Source organism: Rutidosis leptorrhynchoides, chromosome 2 (genome assembly GCF_046630445.1).
Source record: "Rutidosis leptorrhynchoides isolate AG116_Rl617_1_P2 chromosome 2, CSIRO_AGI_Rlap_v1, whole genome shotgun sequence".
Lineage (NCBI taxonomy): Eukaryota > Viridiplantae > Streptophyta > Magnoliopsida > Asterales > Asteraceae > Rutidosis > Rutidosis leptorrhynchoides.
The window spans coordinates 463,485,940-463,509,759 of record NC_092334.1 but is presented as its reverse complement, the minus strand read 5'-3'; the positions used below and the strand labels follow the sequence as shown (position 1 = coordinate 463,509,759).

Here is a 23,820-nt window from a genome sequence, read left to right as displayed (position 1 = left end):
TCGAATCATTCTTCGTTATGTGTGAGAAGTTGCACCCCGGGAATCAAGAGTTTGGTGGTAATTCTGACGAGGTGACTACTTCGGGGACTAAAGTCGATGAAAAACACGTAGTGTTTGTGAAGTTTTCAGAAAAGCATAAGAATCTACTCAACGCGTTTATACGACAAAACCCGGGATTACTCGAAAATTCATTTTCGCTCATGCTTAAGGTCCTGCTTTTTATTGATTTTGACAACAAACGATCTCATTTTAGATCTAAAAAATTAAACATCAACATGATCTTCATCATAGTCCATTGAGGATCTCTGTAAGACGGGTGTATATACTTGAAGATTCGTATAATCAATTGAGAATGAGACAGACTCAAGATTTGAATGGCAGATTAACTGTTCATTTTCAAAGGGAAGAAGGTATTGATGCGGGTGGACTTACAAGAATGGTATCAGTTATAAACGCGTGTTATTTTTGATAAAGGAGCTATTCTTTTTACAACTGTTGGTAACGATGCAACGTTTCAGCCAAATCCGAATTCCGAATACCAAACGGAACACCTTTCGTACTTCAAGTTTGTCAGAAGAGTGGTAAGTGGCTTTGCTTTTTGTAACTGTGGTAAAACGGGTCGGGCCAAAATGGTTTTTTAAAACAACTTTTTGTTTTGCTTAACTGGTTCAGTTTACCTGTTTGACCCATTAGAGGTATAATGGGTTTGGGCCAAAATAGTTCTATAAACTACTTTTTGTTTTGCTTAACTGGTTGACTTTACCTGTTTGACCCTTTAGAGGTAAAATGGGTTTGGGCCAAAATGATTTTTTTAAACAACCTTTTGTTTTGCTTAACTGGTTCATTTTACCCGTTTGAGGTAAAACATGAACCAAATTAATTTATTTATGAATATATGGGTTGAAATTGCCACTTTCACTTTGTGTTTTAAGATCCAGAATTTGTTTTTTAATTTCTTTTTCTAACTGAGATTCAACTGTAATTTAGGTTGGGAAGGCACTATTTGATGGTCAGTTTCTTGATGTACATTTTACAAGATCGTTTTACAAGCACATTCTTGGTGCAAAAGTAACATACCATTATATTGAAGCGATCGACCCGGGTTACTTTAAGAACTTGAAGTAGAATTTGAATAACTTTTAAAAATGTAGTTACTTTAAGTACTGTTTAATTCTAATTTGATCGCCTGTTTGGAATTATTATGCAGAATGATATCAGTGATAATCAATATCTAACATTTAAAATTGATGAATAGAAGATGATATTGTGTGAACGATCAGAGGTAATAAAACCTTATATAACTTTTAGTTTTGTAACTTATTGCAGTCAAAAGGTTCGATTGTTTATTTCGATTAATAAATATTGAATTTTATAATTTAGGTTATGTGACGATCCAAAAATTTCCGACCAAATTTAAACTTAAACTTTATATGTTTCCAACACGATAAGCAAAATCTGTAATGTTGAGTCTCAAAAATGTTTGAACTGTGTTCATGTATTCATTTGACTTTCGACCATTCTCGATGATTCACGAACAACTATTTGTAAATAGATATGTGTGTATATATATAAATAATAATTGGAAGTATAATTTGAAATATTTAATATTATTGTTATAAATATGATATTATAATAATTATTATTTAAAACATATCTATATATATATAAATATATTAAAAATAAATATTAAATGATTGTAATACTCGTTTGATGTTTCAATTGATATTAAGCAAGTTAAATTCAAACTTATGTAATTTTAAAATAAACGGAGTTCGAAATATCACTCGTGATAAAACTGTTGATATAAGATGTAGTGACCCGAACTTTTTCATGTTTATATATATTAAATGAAATTAATATTTACATGATTAAGTGTTTCCAACATGTTAAGCAATCAAACTTGTTAAGACTTGATTAATTGAAATAGGTTTCATATAGACAATTGACCACCGAAGTTGACCGGTGATTCACGAACGTTAAAACTTGTAAAAACTATATGATGACATATATATGATTATATATATAGTTAACATGATATTATGATAAGTAAGTATCTCATTAGGTATTTTAACAATGAGTTATATACATAAAATTGAGTTTATTGAATTAAGAAACTCGAAACGATATATATAACGATTATCGTTATAACAACGTCTTACTAAATACATATGAATCATATTAAGATATTGATACACTATGTTTAATCATGATAAATGATAAGTAAACATGTCATTATGTATATTAACAATGAACTACATATGTAAAAACAATATTACTAACTTAAGGTTTTCGAAACGAGACATATATGTAACGATTATCGTTGCAACGACATTTAAATGTATATATATCATATTAAGATATAGTAATATATCATAATATCATGATAATATAATAATTTAACATCTCATTAGATATAATAAACATTGGGTTAACAACATTTAACAAGATCGTTAACTTAAAGGTTTCAAATCAACATTTACATGTAACGACTAACGATGACTTAACGACTCAGTTAAAATGTATATACATGTAGTGTTTTAATATGTATTCATACACTTTTGAAATACTTCAAGACACTTATCAAAATACTTCTACTTAACAAAAATGCTTACAATTACATCCTCGTTCAGTTTCATCAACAATTCTACTCGTATGCACCCGTATTCGTACTCGTACAATACACATCTTTTAGATGTATGTACTATTGGTATATACACTCTAATGATTAGCTCTTAGCAGCCCATGTGAGTCACCTAACACATGTAGGAACCATCATTTGGCAACTAGCATGAAAAATCTCATAAAATTACAAAAATATTAGTAATCATTCATGACTTATTTACATGAAAACAAAATTACATATCCTTTATGTCTAATCCATATACCAACGACCAAAAACACCTACAAACACTTTCATTCTTCAATTTTCTTCATCTAATTGATCTCTCTTAAGTTCCATCTTCAAGTTCTAAGTGTTCTTCATAAATTCCATAAGTATAGTTTCATAAAATCAAGAATACTTCCAAGTTTGCTAGCTTACTTCCAATCTTGTAAAGTGATCATCCAACTTCAAGAAATCTTTCTTATTTACAGTAAGATATCTTTCTAATACAAGGTAATACTCATATTCAAACTTTGATTCAATTTCTATAACTATAACAATCTTATTTCGAGCGGAAATCTTACTTGAACTTGTTTTCGTGTCATGATTCTGCTTCAAGAACTTTCAAGCCATCCAAGGATCCTTTGAAGCTAAATCTATTTTTCTCATTTCCAGTAGGTTTATCCACAAAACCTGAGGTAGTAATGATGTTCATAACATCATTCGATTCATATATATAAAACTACCTTATTCGAAGGTTTAAACTTGAAATCTATATTAATCATATCCTAGCTAACTTATATTGTATTATACATGTATTCTAATATATTATGTAATCTTGGGATACCATAGACACGTATGCAAATGTTTTGACATATCATATCGACCCATGTATATATATTATTTGGAACAACCATAGACACTCTATATGTAGTAATGTTGGAGTTAGCTATACAGGGTTGAGGTTGATTTCAAAAATATATATACTTTGAGTTGTGATCTAGCCTGAGACGTGTATACACTGGGTCGTGGATTGATTCAAGATAATATATATATATATATCGATTTATTTCTGTACATCTAACTGTGGACAACTAGTTGTAGGTTACTAACGAGGACAGCTGACTTAATACACTCAAATCTTTAAAACATAATAAAAATGGTTGTAATTATATTTTGATCATACTTTGATATATATGTACATATTTGTATAGGTTCGTGAATCGATCCGTGGCCAAGTCTTATTTCCGAGGAAGGAAATATCTGTGAAAGTGAGTTATAGTCCCACTTTTAAAATCTAATATTTTGGGATGAGAATACATGCAGTCTTATAAATGATTTACAAAATAGACACAAGTACGTGAAACTACATTCCATGGTTGAATTATCGAAATCGAATATGCCCCTTTTTATTAAGTCTGGTAATCTAAGAATTAGGAAACAAACACCCTAATTGACGCGAATCCTAAAGATAGATCTATTGGGCCTAACAAACCCCATCCAAAGTACCGGATGCTTTAGTACTTCGAAATTTATATCATATCCGAAGGGTGTCCCGGAATGATGGGGATATTCTTATATATGCATCTTGTTAATGTCGGTTACCAGGTGTTCACCATATGAATGATTTTTATCTCTATGAATGGGTTGTATATTGAAATATGAAATCTTGTGGTCTATTATTATGATTTGATAATATATAGGTTAAACATCTAACTCACCAACATTTTTGTTGACGTTTTAAGCATGTTTATTCTCAGGTGATTATTAAGAGCTTCCGCTGTTGCATACTAAAATAAGGACAAGATTTGGAGTCCATGCTTGTATGATATTATGTAAAAACTGCATTCAAGAAATTTATTTTTGATGTAATATATTCTTATTGTAAACCATTATGTAATGGTCATGTGTAAACGGTATATTTTAGATTATCATTATTTGATAATCTACGTAATGCTTTTTAAACCTTTATAGATAAAATAAAGGTTATGGTTGTTTTAAAAATGAATGTAGTGTTTGAAAAACGTCTAATATAGAGGTCAAAACCTCGCGACGAAATCAATTAATATGGAACGTTTATAATCAATATGAACGGGACATTTCAGTTGGTATCCGAGCGTTGGTTTAGAGAACCAGAAAATTGCATTAGTGTGTCTTACCGAGTTTGTTGGGATGCATTAGTGAGTCTGGACTTCGACCGTATTTTTCTTCAAAAACGATTGCTTAACATTTTTTTGGTTGGAAACTATATATTATTAACATGTAAATATTATGTGATATATTAATCTCTTAACGTGTTTGATATTGTGTGATAGATGTCTACCTCTAGTACAAATCCCATTGATTCACCTAATAATAATGAAGAGTCGAATATATTTTGGGAAGATTCACAAATTCCCGAAGAGGAACCGAAAGAGGAGGAACCAGAAGAGGAGGAACCGGAAGAAGAGGAACCAGAAGAGGATTAATCGGAAGAGGAGGAACCAGAAGAAAAGAGGTTCCGAAGGAAGAAATATTGATACCTGTAGTAAATCGATTAAATAAAAGAAGATCCTCAACCAACGGACCAAAGTTAATAATGGTCAATGGTGTTTCCGCAGAGGAAGCAAAATATTGGGAAGATTACCAATTTTCCGATGAATCGGATCCCGATGAGGATTCCGATGATGTTATAGAAATTACCTTGACTCAATTTAATAAAGCGAAAGAAAATAATAAGGGAAAAGGTATAAAAATAGAGAAACCTGATTCCAACCCCGATGAACTTTATATGTATCGACAACATCCGTATTTCCTAAAATGTAACAATGACCTGGGAACCTCTAAACCACCAGGTTTTTCTAAACCATTATGGAAAATGACGGCTCGTATTAGAGGAGCACCATATATTCCTATAAAATTAGGAAAACGAACCAAGTCCGAAGAAGAAGAAACCAGTGATTCAGATTAGAGGGTTGTAATCATGTTGTGTATTATATGTATTGTAGTGTGCTTGTACTTTTATGTTCTATGTAAAAATTGCTTGTATTATTTGTTAATTATCTTTTACGAATCTAATCCTTATCTATTTTACAGTATAAAAACAAAATGAACGTTAAGGGTAGACAACCGAATATTTTAGAAGACCTACCAGAGGATATGATTGAGAAAATCTTGTCTAGAGTCGGTCAGAATTCATCAGCATATTTAGTTATGGCGAAATTAACTTGTCAAACATTTGAAAGACTTTCTAGAAATGCCTTAGTTTATAAAAGGCTTTCCTTTGATAGGTGGGGTATATCACACTGGGGAGACCGTAAGTTACGCCGTGTTTTCTTTAAAGCATTAAATGCGGGGAACCGAAATGCAATTTTACGCTACGGGTTAAGAACCTATTTTGACTCAACATATCCCAACATAGGATTTCGTGAATTAGAAAGAGCTTCTAACATGCAACATAAAGAATCATGTTATGCTTACGGGTTAGTGATGTTCGCTTCTTACCAAAGTGAGAAAAAGAACATCGGATTGCAACTTTTAAATAAGACCTTTCCACAAGTGACGGATTCAGTAGTTGGGGTGAGAAACAAGGTTTTTAGATTATTACGGGGCTGTTGGACATTACGAAACCCTCGTCCTTTTGACGACATTACAACATGCTGCCTAGCCAATGGTCATAACGGTTATTTTCCACAAGACCAAGGATGGGAAGTCGTCTTAGTAAAACCAGAATGCATGACTTGTTTCTGGACTTATAAATTACGTGTCTTTATTTCCTTTGCTGAACAACTTGCGTATTAACTAGATTTATCTTCAAAACTGTCCTGTATCAAAGTGTACTATATTTCATGTTATATGTAATATAGCGAAGTTGTAAGTTTGAAGAATATTTGTATGTGATATATTATTATAATCAGTTTTTCATATGGAATTTTAGTAGTTGAATTGTATATTAGCTACTAAGTATGAACTTAACGGGTAGGTAGTACCCAAATTTAAACTTATAAAACGCTAATATGAAGAAAAAGCTTTTATAAATGAGTTCATATTATGCTACGAAATACTATTGACTACTCTTAATATTCTGTATGATTAGCTCGATTCAGTTGGCTATTTTGAAGGAAATGGCACCGACTACTCGACACACCATGAATATGAGCGAAGAGGAATTTCGTACCTTTCTTGCTGCAAACATAGCTGCAGTACAGGCTGCGCTACATACCAACAATAACTCTGAATCTAGCAATGCAGCTAACGGCGCAAGAAATCATGTAGGATGCACCTACAAAGAATTCACTGCCTGCAAACCTTTGGAATTTGATGGAACAGAAGGACCAATTGGATTGAAACGGTGGGCCAAGAAAGTCGAATCGGTGTTTGTCATAAGTAAGTGTACTGAAGAGGACAAAGTTAAGTACGCTACGCATACTTTCACATGTACTGCGTTAACGTGGTGGAACACCTATCTTGAACAGGTAGGACAAAATGCTGCTTACGCACTACCGTGGTTGAAATTCAAGCAACTGATGAACGAGCAGTACCGTCCTAGAAACCAAGTCAATAAACTCAAGGCAGAACTTAGAGAGTTACGAACACAAGGGTTCGACATTACCACATATGAACGACGATTCACAGAGTTGTGCGTATTGTGTTCGGGAGCATTCGAAGATGAAGAAGAGAAGATCGACGCGTTTGTAAAAGGGTTACCAGTAAGGATTCAAGAAGATGTAAGTTCACACGAGCCCGCTTCTATACAGAAGGCAAGTCGAATGGCTCATAAACTCATAAATCAGATTGAGGGAAGAATTAAAGAGCAGGCGGCTGAAGAAGCCAACACAAAACAACTCAAGAGGAAGTGGGAGGAAAACGGTGACAAGAGTCACCAGTACAACAACAACAACAACAACAATTACAACCACAATCGCAACAACTATCCCAACAACCGCAACAACAATCGCAACAATAACCGCAATCCTAACAATAACTACAACAAACATCCCAACAATAACAACAACTACAACAACCGTTTCAACAACAATAACAATCCCAACAATAACCTCAATAACAACAACGGCAACAAAAACCAAAAACAGCCATGTCATAGGTGTGAAGAAAATCATCAGGGGTTTTGCACGACATTTTGCAACAGGTGTAAAAGAAATGGTCATAGCGCGACAAAGTTTGAGGTCTACGGACCAAAGTTTAATAGAACTAAAAGAACAAATAATGTCGGAACATGTAATGCCGAAATGAATAGAATCGGAGCAAGTAATACCAACGCTGTTTGTTATAAATGTGGAAAACCGGGCCACATTATTAGAAATTTCCTGAATCAGTGGAATACTAATGGGCAGGGCCGTGGAAGAGTTTTCAATATTAATGCGGCAGAAGCACAGGAAGACCCGGAGCTTGTTACGGGTACGTTTCTTATTGACGATAAATCTGCTTATGTTTTATTTGATTCGGGTGCGGATAGAAGCTATATGAGTAGAGAATTTTGTGCTAAATTAAGTTGCCCATTGACGCCTTTGGATAGTAAATTTTTACTCGAATTAGCAAACGGTAAATTAATTTCAGCAGATAATATATGTCGGGAGAGAGAAATTAAACTGGGGGATGAAACGTTTAAAATTAATTTAATACCAGTCGAGTTAGGGAGTTTTGATGTAATAATTGGCATGGACTGGTTGAAAAAGGTGAGAGCAGAGGTCGTTTGTTGCAAAAATGCGATTCGCATTATGCGTGAAAAAGGAAAACCTTTAATGGTGTACGGAGAAAAGAACAACGCGAAATTAAATCTTATTATTAGTTTGAAGGCGCAAAAACTAATAAGAAAAGGTTGTTACGTCATTCTAGCACACATCGAGGAAGTTAAACCTGAAGAAAAGAACATCAGTGATGTTCCCGTTTCAAAAGAATTTCCCGATGTATTTCCGAAAGAATTACCGGGATTACCCCCACATCGATCCATTGAATTTCAAATAGACCTTGTACCAGAAGCTGCATCAATAGCTCATGCTCCATATAGACTCGCACCCAGCGAAATGAAAGAATTACAAAGTCAGTTACAGGAACTTTTAGAGCGTGGTTTCATTCGACCAATCACATCACCATGGGGAGCTCCTGTTTTGTTTGTCAAGAAGAAAGATGGTACATTCAGGTTGTGTATCGACTACCGAGAGTTGAACAAACTTACCATCAAGAACCGCTACCCACTACCGAGAATCGATGGCTTATTTGATCAACTACAAGGCTCGTCTATTTATTCGAAGATCGATTTACGTTCTGGATATCATCAAATGCGGGTGAAGGAGGATGATATTCCAAAGACTGCTTTTAGGACGCGTTACGGTCATTACGAGTTTATGGTTATTCTGTTTGGATTAACTAACGCACCAGCTGTGTTCATGGACCTCATGAACCGAGTGTGTGGGCCATATCTTGATAAGTGTGTCATTGTTTTCATTGATGACATACTTATTTACTCGAAGAATGATCAAGAGCATGAAGAACATTTGAGAAAAGTGCTAGAGTTACTGAGAAAAGAAAAACTGTACGCTAAGTTTTCAAAGTGTGCATTTTGGTTGGAAGAAGTTCAATTCCTCGGTCATATAGTGAACAAAGAAGGTATTCAGGTGGATCCAGCAAAGATTGAAACCGTTGAAAAGTGGGAAACTCCGAAAACTCCGAAACACATACGCCAATTTTTAGGACTAGCTGGTTACTACAGATGGTTCATCCAAGACTTTTCCAGAATAGCAAAACCCTTGACTGCATTAACTTATAAAGGGGAGAAATTTGAATGGAAAGATGAACAAGAGAAAGCGTTTCAATTGTTAAAGAAAAAGTTAACTACGGCACCTATATTTTCATTACCTGAAGAGAATGATGATTTTGTGATATATTGTGACGCCTCAAAGCAAGGTCTCGATTGTGTATTAATGTAACGAACAAAAGTAATTGCTTATGCGTCTAGACAATTGAAGATTCACGAACAGAATTATATGACGCATGATTTGGAATTAGGCGCGGTTGTTTTTGCATTAAAGACTTGGAGGCACTACTTATATGGGGTCAAAAGTATTATATATACCGACCACAAAAGTCTTCAACACATATTTAATCAGAAACAACTGAATATGAGGCAGCGTAGGTGGATTGAATTATTGAATGATTACGACTTTGAGATTCGTTACCACCCGGGGAAGACGAATGTGGTAGCCGACGCTTTGAGTAGAAAGGACAGAGAACCTATACGGGTAAAAGCTATAAATATAATTATTCGTACTAACCTTACTACTCAAATAAAGGAGGCGCAACAGGGGGTTATAAAAGAAGGAAAGTTGAAGAATGAGATACCCAAAGGATCAGAGAAACATCTTAATATTCGGGAAGACGGAACCCGATATAGGGCTGATAGAATTTGGGTACCAAGGTTTGGAGATGTGAGAGAAATGGTACTTAAGGAAGCACATAAAACCAGATATTCAATACATCCCGGAGTGGGGAAGATGTATAAAGATCTCAAGAAACACTTTTGGTGGCCGGATATGAAAGCTGATATTGCTAAATATGTAGGAGAATGTTTGATGTGTTCTAAGGTCAAAGCTGAACATCAGAAACCATCAGGTCTACTACAACAACCTGAAATCCCGGAATGGAAATGGGAAAACATTACCATAGATTTCATTACTAAATTACCAAGGACTACAAGTGGTTTTGATACTATTTGGGTAATAGTTGATCGTCTCACCAAATCAGCACACTTCATGCCAATAAGAGAAGATGACAAGATGAAGAAGTTAGCACGACTGTATTTGAAGGAAGTCGTCTCCAGACATGGAATACCAATCTCTATTATCTCTGATAGGGATGACAGATTTATTTCAAGATTCTGGCAGACATTACAGCAAGCATTAGGAACTCGTTTAGACATGAGTACTGCCTATCATCCACAAATTGATGGGCAGAGCGAAAGGACGATACAAATGCTTGAAGACATGCTACGAGCATGTGTTATTGATTTCGAAAACAGTTGGGATCGACATCTACCGTTAGCAGAATTTTCCTACAACAACAGCTACCATTCAAGCATTGAGATGGCGCCGTTTGAAGCACTTTATGGTAGAAAGTGCAGGTCTTCGATTTGTTGGAGTGAAGTGGGGGATAGATAGATTACGGGTCCAGAGATAATACAAGAAACTACCGAGAAGATCATCCAAATTCAACAACGGTTGAAAACCGCCCAAAGTCGATAAAAGAGCTACGCCGACATTAAAAGAAAAGATATAGAATTTGAAATTGGAGAGATGGTCATGCTTAAGGTTGCACCTTGGAAAGGCATTGTTCAATTTGGTAAATGAGGGAAATTAAATCCAAGGTATATTGGACCATTCAAGATTATTGATCGTGTCGGACCAGTAGCTTACCGACTTGAGTTACCTCAACAACTCGCGGCTGTACATAACACTTTCCACGTCTCGAATTTGATGAAATGTTTTGCTAAAGAAGATCTCACTATTCCGTTTGACAAAATCCAAATCAACGAAAAACTTTAATTCATCGAAGAACCCGTCGAAATAATGGATCGTGAGGTTAAAAGACTTAAACAAAACAAGATACCAATTGTTAAGGTTCGATGGAATGCTCGTAGAGGACCCAAATTCAACTGGGAATGAGAAGATTAGATGAAGAAGAAATACCCGCACTTATTTCCAGAAGATACGTCAACACCTCCAACTTCTTAAAATTTCGGGACGAAATTTATTTAACGGGTAGGTACTGTAGTGACCCGAACTTTTCCATGTTTATATATATTAAATTAAATTGATATTTACATGATTAAGTGTTTCCAACATGTTAAGCAATCAAACTTGTTAATACTTGATTAATTGAAATAGGTTTCATATAGACAATTGACCACCCAAGTTGACCAGTGATTCACGAACGTTAAAAATTGTAAAAACTATATGATGACATATATATGATTATATATATAGTTAACATGATATTATGATAAGTAAGTATCTCATTAGGTATTTTAACAATGAGTTATATACATGAAATTGAGTTTATTGAATTAAGAAACTCGAAACGATATATATAACGATTATCGTTATAACAACGTCTTACTAAATACATATGAATCATATTAAGATATTGATACACTATGTTTAATCATGATAAATGATAAGTAAACATGTCATTATGTATATTAACAATGAACTACATATGTAAAAACAAGACTACTAACTTAAGGTTTTCGAAACGAGACATATATGTAACGATTATCGTTGCAACGACATTTAAATGTATATATATCATATTAAGATATAGTAATATATCATAATATCATGATAATATAATAATTTAACATCTCATTAGATATAATAAACATTGGGTTAACAACATTTAACAAGATCGTTAACTTAAAGGTTTCAAATCAACATTTACATGTAACGACTAACGATGACTTAACGACTCAATTAAAATGTATATACATGTAGTGTTTTAATATGTATTCATACACTTTTGAAAGACTTCAATACACTTATCAAAATACTTCTACTTAACAAAAATGCTTACAATTACATCCTCGTTCAGTTTCATCAACAATTCTACTCGTATGCACCCGTATTCGTACTCGTACAATACACAGCTTTTAGATGTATGTACTATTGGTATATACACTCCAATGATTAGCTCTTAGCAGTCCATGTGAGTCACCTAACACATGTGGGAACCATCATTTGACAACTAGCATGAAATATCTCATAAAATTACAAAAATATTAGTAATCATTCATGACTTTTTTACATGAAAACAAAATTACATATCCTTTATATCTAATCCATATACCAACGATCAAAAAAACCTACAAACACTTTCATTCTTCAATTTTCTTCATCTAATTGATCTCTCTTAAGTTCCATCTTCAAGTTCTAAGTGTTCTTCATAAATTCCATAAGTATAGTTTCATAAAATCAAGAATACTTCCAAGTTTGCTAGCTTACTTCCAATCTTGTAAAGTGATCATCCAACTTCAAAAAAATTTTCTTATTTATAGTAAGATATATTTCTAATACCAGGTAATACTCATCTTCAAACTTTGATTCAATTTCTATAACTATAATAATCTTATTTCGAGTGGAAATCTTACTTGAACTTGTTTTCGTGTCATGATTCTGCTTCAAGAACTTTCAAGCCATCCAAGGATCCTTTGAAGCTAAATCTATTTTTCTCATTTCCAGTAGGTTTATCCACAACACCTGAGGTAGTAATGATGTTCATAACATCATTCGATTCATATATATAAAACTGCCTTATTCGAAGGTTTAAACTTGAAATCACTAGAACATAGTTTAGTTAATTCTAAACTTGTTCGCAAACAAAAGTTAATCCTTCTAACTTGACTTTTAAAATAAACTAAACACATGTTCTATATCTATATGATATGCTAACTTAATGATTTAAAACCGAAAAACACGAAAAACACCGTAAAACCGGATATACGCCGTTGTAGTAACACCGCGGGCTGTTTTGGGTTAGTTAATTAAAAACTATGATAAACTTTGATTTAAAAGTTGTTCTTTTGGGAAAATGATTTTTCTTATGAACATGAAACTATGTCCAAAAATCATGGTTAAACTCAAAGTGGAAGTATGTTTTCCATAATGGTCATCTAGACGCCGTTCTTTCGACTGAAATGACTACCTTTACAAAAATGACTTGTAACCTGTAATTCTGACTATAAACTTATAATTTTTCTGTATATATTCATAAACTTAAGTTCAATATAAAACCATAGCAATTAGATTCACTCAAAACGGATTTAAAACGAAAAATTTATGGGTAAAACAAGATTCGTTATTTTTGCTTGTTATAGCTACGTGAAAATTGATAACAAATCTATATTAATCATATCCTAGCTAACTTATATTGTATTATACATGTATTCTAATATATTATGTAATCTTAGGATACCATAGACACGTATGCAAATGTTTTGACATATCATATCGACCCATGTATATATATTATTTGGAACAACCATAGACACTCTATATGCAGTAATGTTTGAGTTAGCTATACATGGTTGAGGTTGATTCCAAATATATATATACTTTGTGTTGTGATCTAGCCTGAGACGTGTATACACTGGGTCGTGGATTGATTCAAGATAATATATATCGATTTATTTCTGTACATCTAACTGTGGACAACTAGTTGCAGGTTACTAACGAGGACAGCTGACTTAATACACTCAAATCTTTAAAACATAATAAAAATAGTTGTAATTATATTTTGATCATACTTTGATATATATGTACATATTTTTATAGGTTCGTGAATCGATCCGTGGCCAAGTCTTATTTCCGAGGAAGGAAATATCTGTGAAAGTGAGTTATAGTCCCACTTTTAAAATCTAATATTTTGGGATGAGAATACATGCAGTTTTATAAATGATTTACAAAATAGACACAAGTACGTGAAACTACATTCTATGGTTGAATTATCGAAATCGAATATGCCCCTTTTTATTAAGTCTGGTAATCTAAGAATTAGGGAACAGACACCCTAATTGACGCGAATCCTAAAGATAGATCTATTGGGCCTAACAAACCCTATCCAAAGTACCGGATGCTTTAGTACTTCGAAATTTATATCATATCCGAAGGGTGTCCCGGAATGATGGGGATATTCTTATATATGCATCTTGTTAATATCTGTTACCAGGTGTTCACCATATGAATGATTTTTATCTCTATGTATGGGATGTATATTGAAATATGAAATCTTGTGGTCTATTATTATGATTTGATAATATATAGGTTAAACCTATAACTCACCAACATTTTTGTTGACGTTTTAAGCATGTTTATTCTCAGGTGATTATTAAGAGCTTTCGCTGTTGCATACTAAAATAAGGACAAGATTTGGAGTCCATGCTTGTATGATATTATGTAAAAACTACATTCAAGAAACTTATTTTTGATGTAATATATTCTTATTGTAAACCATTATGTAATGATCGTGTGTAAACGGTATATTTTAGATTATTATTATTTGATAATCTACGTAATGCTTTTTAAACCTTTATAGATAAAATAAAGGTTATGGTTGTTTTAAAAATGAATGCAGTCTTTGAAAAACGTCTCATATAGAGGTCAAAACCTCGCGACGAAATTAATTAATATGGAACGTTTATAATCAATATGAACGGGACATTTCATAAGAAAATAATTCAATGAGAGCTAGACTATATATATTGCACGTTTGATTTTAAATTCAATTATGTAACATATATCACTGTTTCTTTTTTTAATATAATAAGCATATTATATCCATATGCATACAAAATATAGAATGTGAATTAAAGGTATAAAACATAAAAAACCCCCACCAACTTGCAAGGGTAGCTATTCGTTTCTCTGGTTTTGAACCACTAAATACCCATCATCTCTAAATTATATATACTACTTGACTAATCAACCACCTTTATCTCTATATATATGTGTGTGTGTGTGTATATATATATATATATATATATATATATATATATATTCACCCGTACGTATAACCACCATTCCAAACCACATGAAATTTCTCTTATGTTTCTTTCTTTCTTGTCAAATATCACTCTCAATCCCCACTACCTAAAACACACAGATTATATATTATGCATGAGATTGATAAACAACACACCACTTTTCCATATGCATATACATAACTTATGGATATTATTTATAAAGCAAACATTATGGATATTAGTTATAAAGCAAACAACACCCGTGATTAAAATTATTAGTGAAATTGCACTGTGTTTGTCTATCAGCTAACCTATCTATTCTCTCCACATATACATTATATACATCTATAGATGCATGTACCCACATTCACCTTTACATACCCACTTATTCATTTCTGCAACTCTCTCATTGCTCGGTTGTAACCCACAAATCAAAACACTTGTAAAGTGATCTACTGATGCTAAATTTGGTTCTGTTTCTTCACGCCATCAACCACCATCGAAACTAACTTCACCACCATTGCCATCTTCAAACCAAACCCATTTGATCACCACTTTATCAACATCTTCGGATAACCATCGAATCATCCTTTATCCACCATCTTTTTCACCTCAAAGCACCATCACCTACAAAAAATACAACCTTAATTAGAATACCATTGAAAACCCCGTGTTCCCATCACTCACTTCAACTACTGCTGCAGTTCACAGAATATTGTTTCTGGCTAAAAACACCTATCAACACCACCAACAAAATGGCTGCTTCACCTGTCTAACTAAGCTGTTAGGTTATCCAATGTTTCTGGTTTAAACAGGTTAACCAAACAACCATTCACCCATCCATCCTTAAAGGTAGTTCACAAATATTACATTTATTTCCATTCCCTGTATAACAAACGATATCACAAATATGTATGAGATATTGCAGTGACAAAATCAATTCAACTTGTTTCCACTCACAAACAATCTTACCCATATTTACGTTATAATGAAACCACAAACAAATGAAAATGAGATAGCCTACAAACTAAATCCAGGACCTTTTAACATGTGAAAAAATTAGTAAAATCTAAACTAGGTAGACTTTAACTGTTAAGCATACACCAAACTATATTGTAATTGTAAAAGAAATCAAAAATTTAACATATAAAGTTATATACCTGTTTTGACAGATCATAAATTGGTTATTCTCCTGATGAATCATTCAGACCATACCTGTGCATACGAAGAAGGTTTTTGTGAATATGTCACGACTCGAACAACACCCTGCAAATAAACCATTATCAGACCTGCAAATCTCATGTTGATGCTGTAAAGACCCGTCCTAATCCATCCGGACGAAATCCACATCGATTAAAAACGATTCATAATAGTTGATTTCATCGCGAGGTACTTGACCTCTATATGATACATTTTATAAACATTGCATTCGTTTTTTTTTAAAGACAAACTTTCATTTCATTAAAAGTTGACGGCATGCATATCAATTCATAATACATCCAACTATAATAGACTTAATAATGATCTTGATGAACTCGATGACTCGAATGCAACGTCTTTTGAAATATGCCATGAATGACTCCAAGTAATATCTCTAAAATGAGCAAATGCACAGCGGAAGATTTCTTTCGTACCTGAGAATAAACATGCTTTTAAGTGTCAACCAAAAGGTTGGTGAGTTCATTAGTTTAATATAAATAATCATTTCATAAATTTAATAGACTACAAGATTTCATATTTCCATTTCTCATAAACATACGTCCCATGCATAGAGACAAAAACATCATTCATATGGATTGAACACATGGTAACCGACATTCACAATATACATATAAGAATATCCCCATCATTCCGGGATCCTCCTTCGGACATGATATAAATTTCGAAGTACTAAAGCATCCGGTACTTTGGATGGGGCTTGTTGGGCCCGATAGATCTATCTTTAGAGTTCGCGTCAATTAGGGTGTCTGTTCCCTAATTCTTAGATTACCAGACTTAATAAAAAGGGGCATATTCGATTTCGATAATTCAACCATATAATGTAGTTTTGATTACTTGTGTCCATTTCGTAAAACAGTTATAAAAATAGCGCATGTATTCTCAGTCCCAAAAAGATATATTGCAAAAGCATTTAAAAAGGGAATAATGAAACTCATCTAATGTATTTTGTAGTAAAAATACATATGACAATATTGAACAATTCAGGATTGGCCTCGGATTCACGAACCTATATTATTTGTGGATTCGTTAATATGTGTAATCGTAATCGAATAAATATATATATTATTATCAGTGATATGATTTTTATATTAATATTTTATATATAATTCATTATTTAATTAAATGTTTTCATTTTGTATATAAAAATTAATATAGTTAAGTTCTGTATATTAAATATACTTTTGCATAATTACTCTCTTGTTTACAAAATACTAGTTATAATAACTTTAGAATAATTATACTGATAATAATAGTAATTTTTCATAGTACTAATAATATAAATGATGGTATTAATAATAGTTTTTATAAAAATATAGATTTAAAGTAATGATACTTTTAATAATAATTATATTAATTTTCAATAATAATAGTACTTGTTAATGATATTCATGTTAACGAAAGTGTTAATATTAATAATAATACTTACATCAATATTAATAATACTAAAAAAATTAAAATAGTTTACATACTAATATTAATGAAAATACTAATAAATTTTATTATTTTCATGATAGTAATATTATTCATAATAATAATAATGATATCAATACTTAAATGATAATATTATTAATGATAAACACATTATTAATATTTAATAATAATAATATTATCAATAATGACATTACTTACTAATACTTAATTACAATAATAATAATAATAATAATAATAATAATATCAATAACAATAATAATAATCATAGGAATAACATTAATAACAATAACATAACAATAACAATATAAATGATAATCAAAATATCAAAAATAATAATAATTGTAAATATGAGAACTACCTTAAAAGGCTTAAAAGAATTAAATCGTCAGAGCCGGGACTCGAACCCCAGACCTCTAGATAACCTAACACTTCCTTTTACCATTCGTCTGTGCTAACATATCTGTTTTAGATCGATACCCATTTAAATTTAAACTATTCTGTTTCCCTTTCCTACTTCTTCTTTAACAATAATCCAATCAACCCAGGAATGAATCTAATCAATCATCTAAATGATTTTAAGACTTGTAAACAAACATATAACTAGAAGGTATGTTTATGATTATCAAAGAAAATGAAAAAACAAAAAAAAAACAGCTTCCTGCTGTTCGTAAATTTTTTAAAAAAAAATATATGGCTTTTTGATTTTGAGAACGTTATAGCCTTTAGTTCCTTCATGAAATATATTCCAAATCACTCATAGAAACTATTGGAAGTGTCAATTTAACTTGAAATATAAACACGAACTCGAATTTAATCCTTGTTCATACGTTTGACTTTTTCCAAACTAACCTTTGACTCAAAAATTTGAAATGATAAAGAGAAATTGGAGGCTGAGATTTTACAGATAGTTTAACCAAAAGATTCCTAACCTTTCTGCAATTTTAGATTTTTAAAAACAAATCGAACTCGAGGTTTTGCAAAAATGAAAACACGTACAGAGTAGTTACCTGTTTTTTTTTTTTTTTAATTTTTGCAGATCAAAAGTGTAGTACTTATAATGGAGTAAGATTGTTGTGCATTAATTTGGAGTCGACAAGCAAATTCGAAACAAACACAAGAAAACAAGAATAGAAAATGATGGTTAACCGATTACTTTTCTGTGTTTATTTATCTATTTATTATTATTATTATTATTATTATTATTATTATTATTATTATTATTATTATTATTATTATTATTATTATTATTATTATTATTATTATTATTATTATTTTTATAATTAATATACTAATAATTAATAAATATAAATATATTAATAATCTAATAAAATTAATAATAATGATTTTACTAATACTAACAAAAATGATAATAATATTAATTATATAATAATAATAATAATTACCTTAATCAATAATAACAATAATTAATAATAATAATAATAATAATAACAATTACAAGTAATATTAACAAAAATGATAATAATTATTGTTAGTAAAAATATTAGAAATGATATTATTAATGATAGTAATGATTTGTACTATTTTATCATATTAAAATGTTCATAGCTAAAATAATGATTTTTAATAATAATATCTAATAATAATACTAGTAATGATGAAGATATAACAAGTTACATGTTTCCATTTTCATATTAAAATACCAATATTAATATTATTAGTAATAATAATATTATTATAACAAATATATTTTCAACTTGTAATTACCTTTAATATATTAATATTACAGTTTATTACTTATATCATATATAAGATAACATATTTTGAATATTTAATCTTTGTGAATTTTATATATATTACAATATATATAATATTACTTATATATAGAATTTATTTATATATATATATATATATATATATATATATATATATATATATATATATATATATATATATATATATATATATATATATATATATATATATATAGATTCATTTTAATAATAGTCTAATTATTTTTGTATATTACTTTATTTTCAATTTAACTGACTAAGTTGTATTATATCAATTCAAATTAATATACACACCTATATATATATTTATTCATTTATATATTTACTTACACACAAATATTCGTGAATCGTCGGGAATAGTCAAAGGTCAATTGAATATATGAAATAGTTCAAAAATTTTGAGACTCAATCTAACAGACTTTGCTTATCGTATTGAAATCATATAAAGATCAAGTTTAAATTTGATCGAAAATTCCCGGGTCATCACAGATGCTATACGTTTGTTGCTTCTATTTAGGGTTTCGTTCAATCAAACCTCTCAATCCATCACCTATTTTAAAATACCACTAAGCATCATCATCATCATCATTTAAAACCCTACTACTGTTACTGTTCGTACTCGATTCAATTAAGAAAATACAGAAAATTTATTGTAAGATGAAGAAATTAAAACAATATTAAAGAGCTATTTACTTACATCACTAAATAACGAATCAATTGATGATGAAAGAGAAGACCGATTATGACTTGAAGAAGGATAATGACAAATCAATGATCTACTATCCATCGATAATTATCGTCGATTGATCTATTGATGATGAAGATAATCATTTATCAATCAGGCGATGATGCTATAATTTTTTTTTCTCTTTTCCTTTCTTCTCTGCGAATGGTTTGTCTATCTCGATCTGATTTGGGGAAAATCAACAAACGCGTGCTTTTATTAGGTATACACATTATTATTATTATTATTATTATTATTATTATTATTATTATTATTATTATTATTATTATTATTATTATTATTATTATTATTATTATTATTATTAGTATTTATATTATCATTGTTGTTATTATTATAATTATAATCATAATATAAAAGATATGTAAATGATAAAATATTAAGATAAAATTTAAGTATGATTATATTTAATGATTATGAATATTATAAGTATGATTAAGATTAGATTAAGATTATAAATACATATAATATTATCATTAGTAGTAAGATGATTATTATTATTATTATTATTATTATTATTATTATTATTATTATTATTATTATTAAGTATTAAGTATTATTAACAAAACTACTATTTTCATTATCATTATTACTAAACTTTACATTTTTAGTAAAAACTACTATTATTATTAAAAGTATCATTTTATTAATTATTGTACCATTATTATCATTATTATTATAAGTATCATTATTATTAAAAATTATTATTTTCATTTTTGTTATTAGTATTATCATTATTAATAAAGTTATTATTATTATTATTATTATTATTATTAGTAAATCAACATTTTCAAAACTATCATTCTAACAAATAAATATTTTGTACATTAAATATATTTATTACATGAGTATACTAATATTATATAAAATTATGTTTTAACTAATACAATATTATAACGTTAATTGAATTATATATCAAATAAGTATTATAACATATTATAGGTATTAATAAAATATATATAAGAATATTAATCTTAATACATAACATAATAAATAAATTTGTTCGATTACGATTATGTGTATTAATAAAGATACAAATGATATAGGTTCGTGAATTCGAGGCCAACCCTGCATTGTTCAATGTAGTCATATGTATTGTTACTACAAAATACAGTATAGTGAGTTTCATTTGCTCCCTTTTTAAATGCTTTTGTAATATATATTTTTTGGACTGAGAATACATGCGCTGCTTTTATAACTGTTTTACGAAATAGACACAAGTAAATGAAATTACATTCTATGGCTGGATTATTAAACCAAATATGCCCCTTTTTTTAGTCTGGTAATCTAAGAATTAGGGAACAGACACCCTAATTGACGCGAATTCTAAAGATAGATCTGTTGGGCCCAACAAGCCCCATCCAAAGTACCGGATGCTTTAGTACTTCGAATTTATCATGTCCGAAGGGAGTCCCAGAATGATAGGGGATATTCTATATGCATCTTGTTAAGGTCGGTTACCAGGTGTTCACCATATGAATGATTTTTGTCTCTATGCATGGGACGTATATTTATGAGAAGTGGAAATGAAAATCTTGTGGTCTATTATATTATTGAAAATGATTGTTTATGATAAACTAATGAACTCACCAACCTTTTGGTTGACACTTTAAAGCATGTTTATTCTCAGGTATGAAAGAAACCTTCCGCTGTGCATTTGCTCATATTAGAGATATTACTTGGATTTATTCATGACATATTTCAAAAGACGTTGCATTCGAGTCGTCGAGTTCATCAAGATTATTACTAAGTCAATTATAGTTGGATATATTATGAATTGGTATGCATGCCGTCAACTTTCGATGAAATGAAAGTTTGTCTTTTAAAAATGAATGCAATGTTTGTAAAATGCATCATATAGAGGTCAAGTACCTCGCGATGTAACCAAATGTAATGTATTCGTCCAGATGGATTAGAACGGGTTGTTATAGGTTACTGACTATGAACTGATCCCGGGTGGAAGAAACGTTCGAGTGACGGAGGAAAACAAACATGAATATGTCGATTGAATTGATGAACATTGATTAACAAATGCCGTACGCCCTCAAATTAATGTTTTCGTGGAAAGGTATAATGAATTGGTTTCACGCTATTTAATATCTATTTTTCATGACAAGGAATTAGAGTTGTTGATTACTGCTCATGAATATTTGTAATGCCTTTAGTTATTTCTAGATATTGCCAACTAACAAGCATAAGAAGAACTGAATTATAAGTTCATGTGTTTCCAGTAGGGAGCATCGATGTAGAAAATTTTAAGCAAATTAAGATAGTGAAGAAAACACAACTTTCGTTTTCACGTGCAGAAAGTTCATGTGCTTCTCATGCCTATTTCTGAGGGACTTCCCATTGGGCAAAACATAAGTTGTAAGTGTGAATTAACTTCACTTCTTTTGTTAATAGGAGATCATCAACAAATCGTTACAGTGATTTAATCAAAATGTTTGTATAGTCTATCAATTGAATCCATGTAGTTGAACGATTTTCCGTCGTCGTCACCGCTTCTTGAAGCCAGTCAAAATTGATTACCAACATCGATTCTAGCAGAATCAAGAAGATGTACGATTGTAGCAGAATCATCACGACATTCAATCGAGAATCGCATCTACGAGGTTCAACAATTAACGGTAAGTTTTAATTTGAGATCTTCTGTTTAATTCGAAATCGTGGGTATTAAAGACTGATGATCGTGATGTTTTTTTTTGTTAGGGCTCATTGTCTACGTCGTCTTCGTCGTCACCTACAACTATTTTATTGCCCCTTTCTTTAGATCAAGTAATGATTTTGTTTATAAATTAGGGTTCCAACATCGTGTGCATGATTTCCCGTTTCGCACTAACAGTTGTGACGAATAAATTTGTAAAAATCAGGGTTTCATATTGTAACCATTGAAGCAGATTCTGGAAAATCTGTTTTTCTAATTTCTGGACATGGTTTCAGTTTGTGTTAGTGTGCTGATACTTTTTTGCCAAACTTCCCGTTGGCTTTCGCATAATTGGTGCTGCATTTGAAAAGGTGGAATTGTTTTCTTGATACAATGTTTTCCGTACTCACATCTTTGCCATGAAATCAAGAACTTTATATTTATATTGAATTTTACAATATTATTATGTTAACCGCAGGAAAAATTACTTCGAGTGGGGCATATCATAAAAGACATAAGTGCAGTCTACAAATTTAGTCTAATCATGGGTTTAAGGTTGCTGGTATTACATTCTATTATTGTTGCTATTCTTTCATATGGTTCATTATGGGTTTTGATTGGGATAGTATACGGATATGGAGTTAAGTTTTGTTTTTATAAATATATATATATTAGTCAGAGATGCTATAGTCTAGAGAATTTAATACGGGTTCAGTTATGTAACGACCCTGGATTTTCCAAAGTTTAATTGATAATATTTATTATTAATGTTTGTGTTTAATGAATGTATTTTTATACATTTACTTGTTACCGTACTTGACTTTTATTTGCCCGACACGTCTTGGTGACACACGAACTTTTCACGGATAATATTTTTGAATATTATTTACATTCATGATTAAATTTTATTAATCATTTTAA

At 30.8% G+C, this 23,820-nt stretch overlaps 1 pseudogene; it reads left to right on the top strand.

Moving 5' to 3' along the window:
- The first annotated feature begins 352 nt into the window (after positions 1-352).
- LOC139889337 (E3 ubiquitin-protein ligase UPL1-like) lies at positions 353-22,411 on the top strand (annotated as a pseudogene).
- Positions 22,412-23,820: the final 1,409 nt, after the last annotated feature.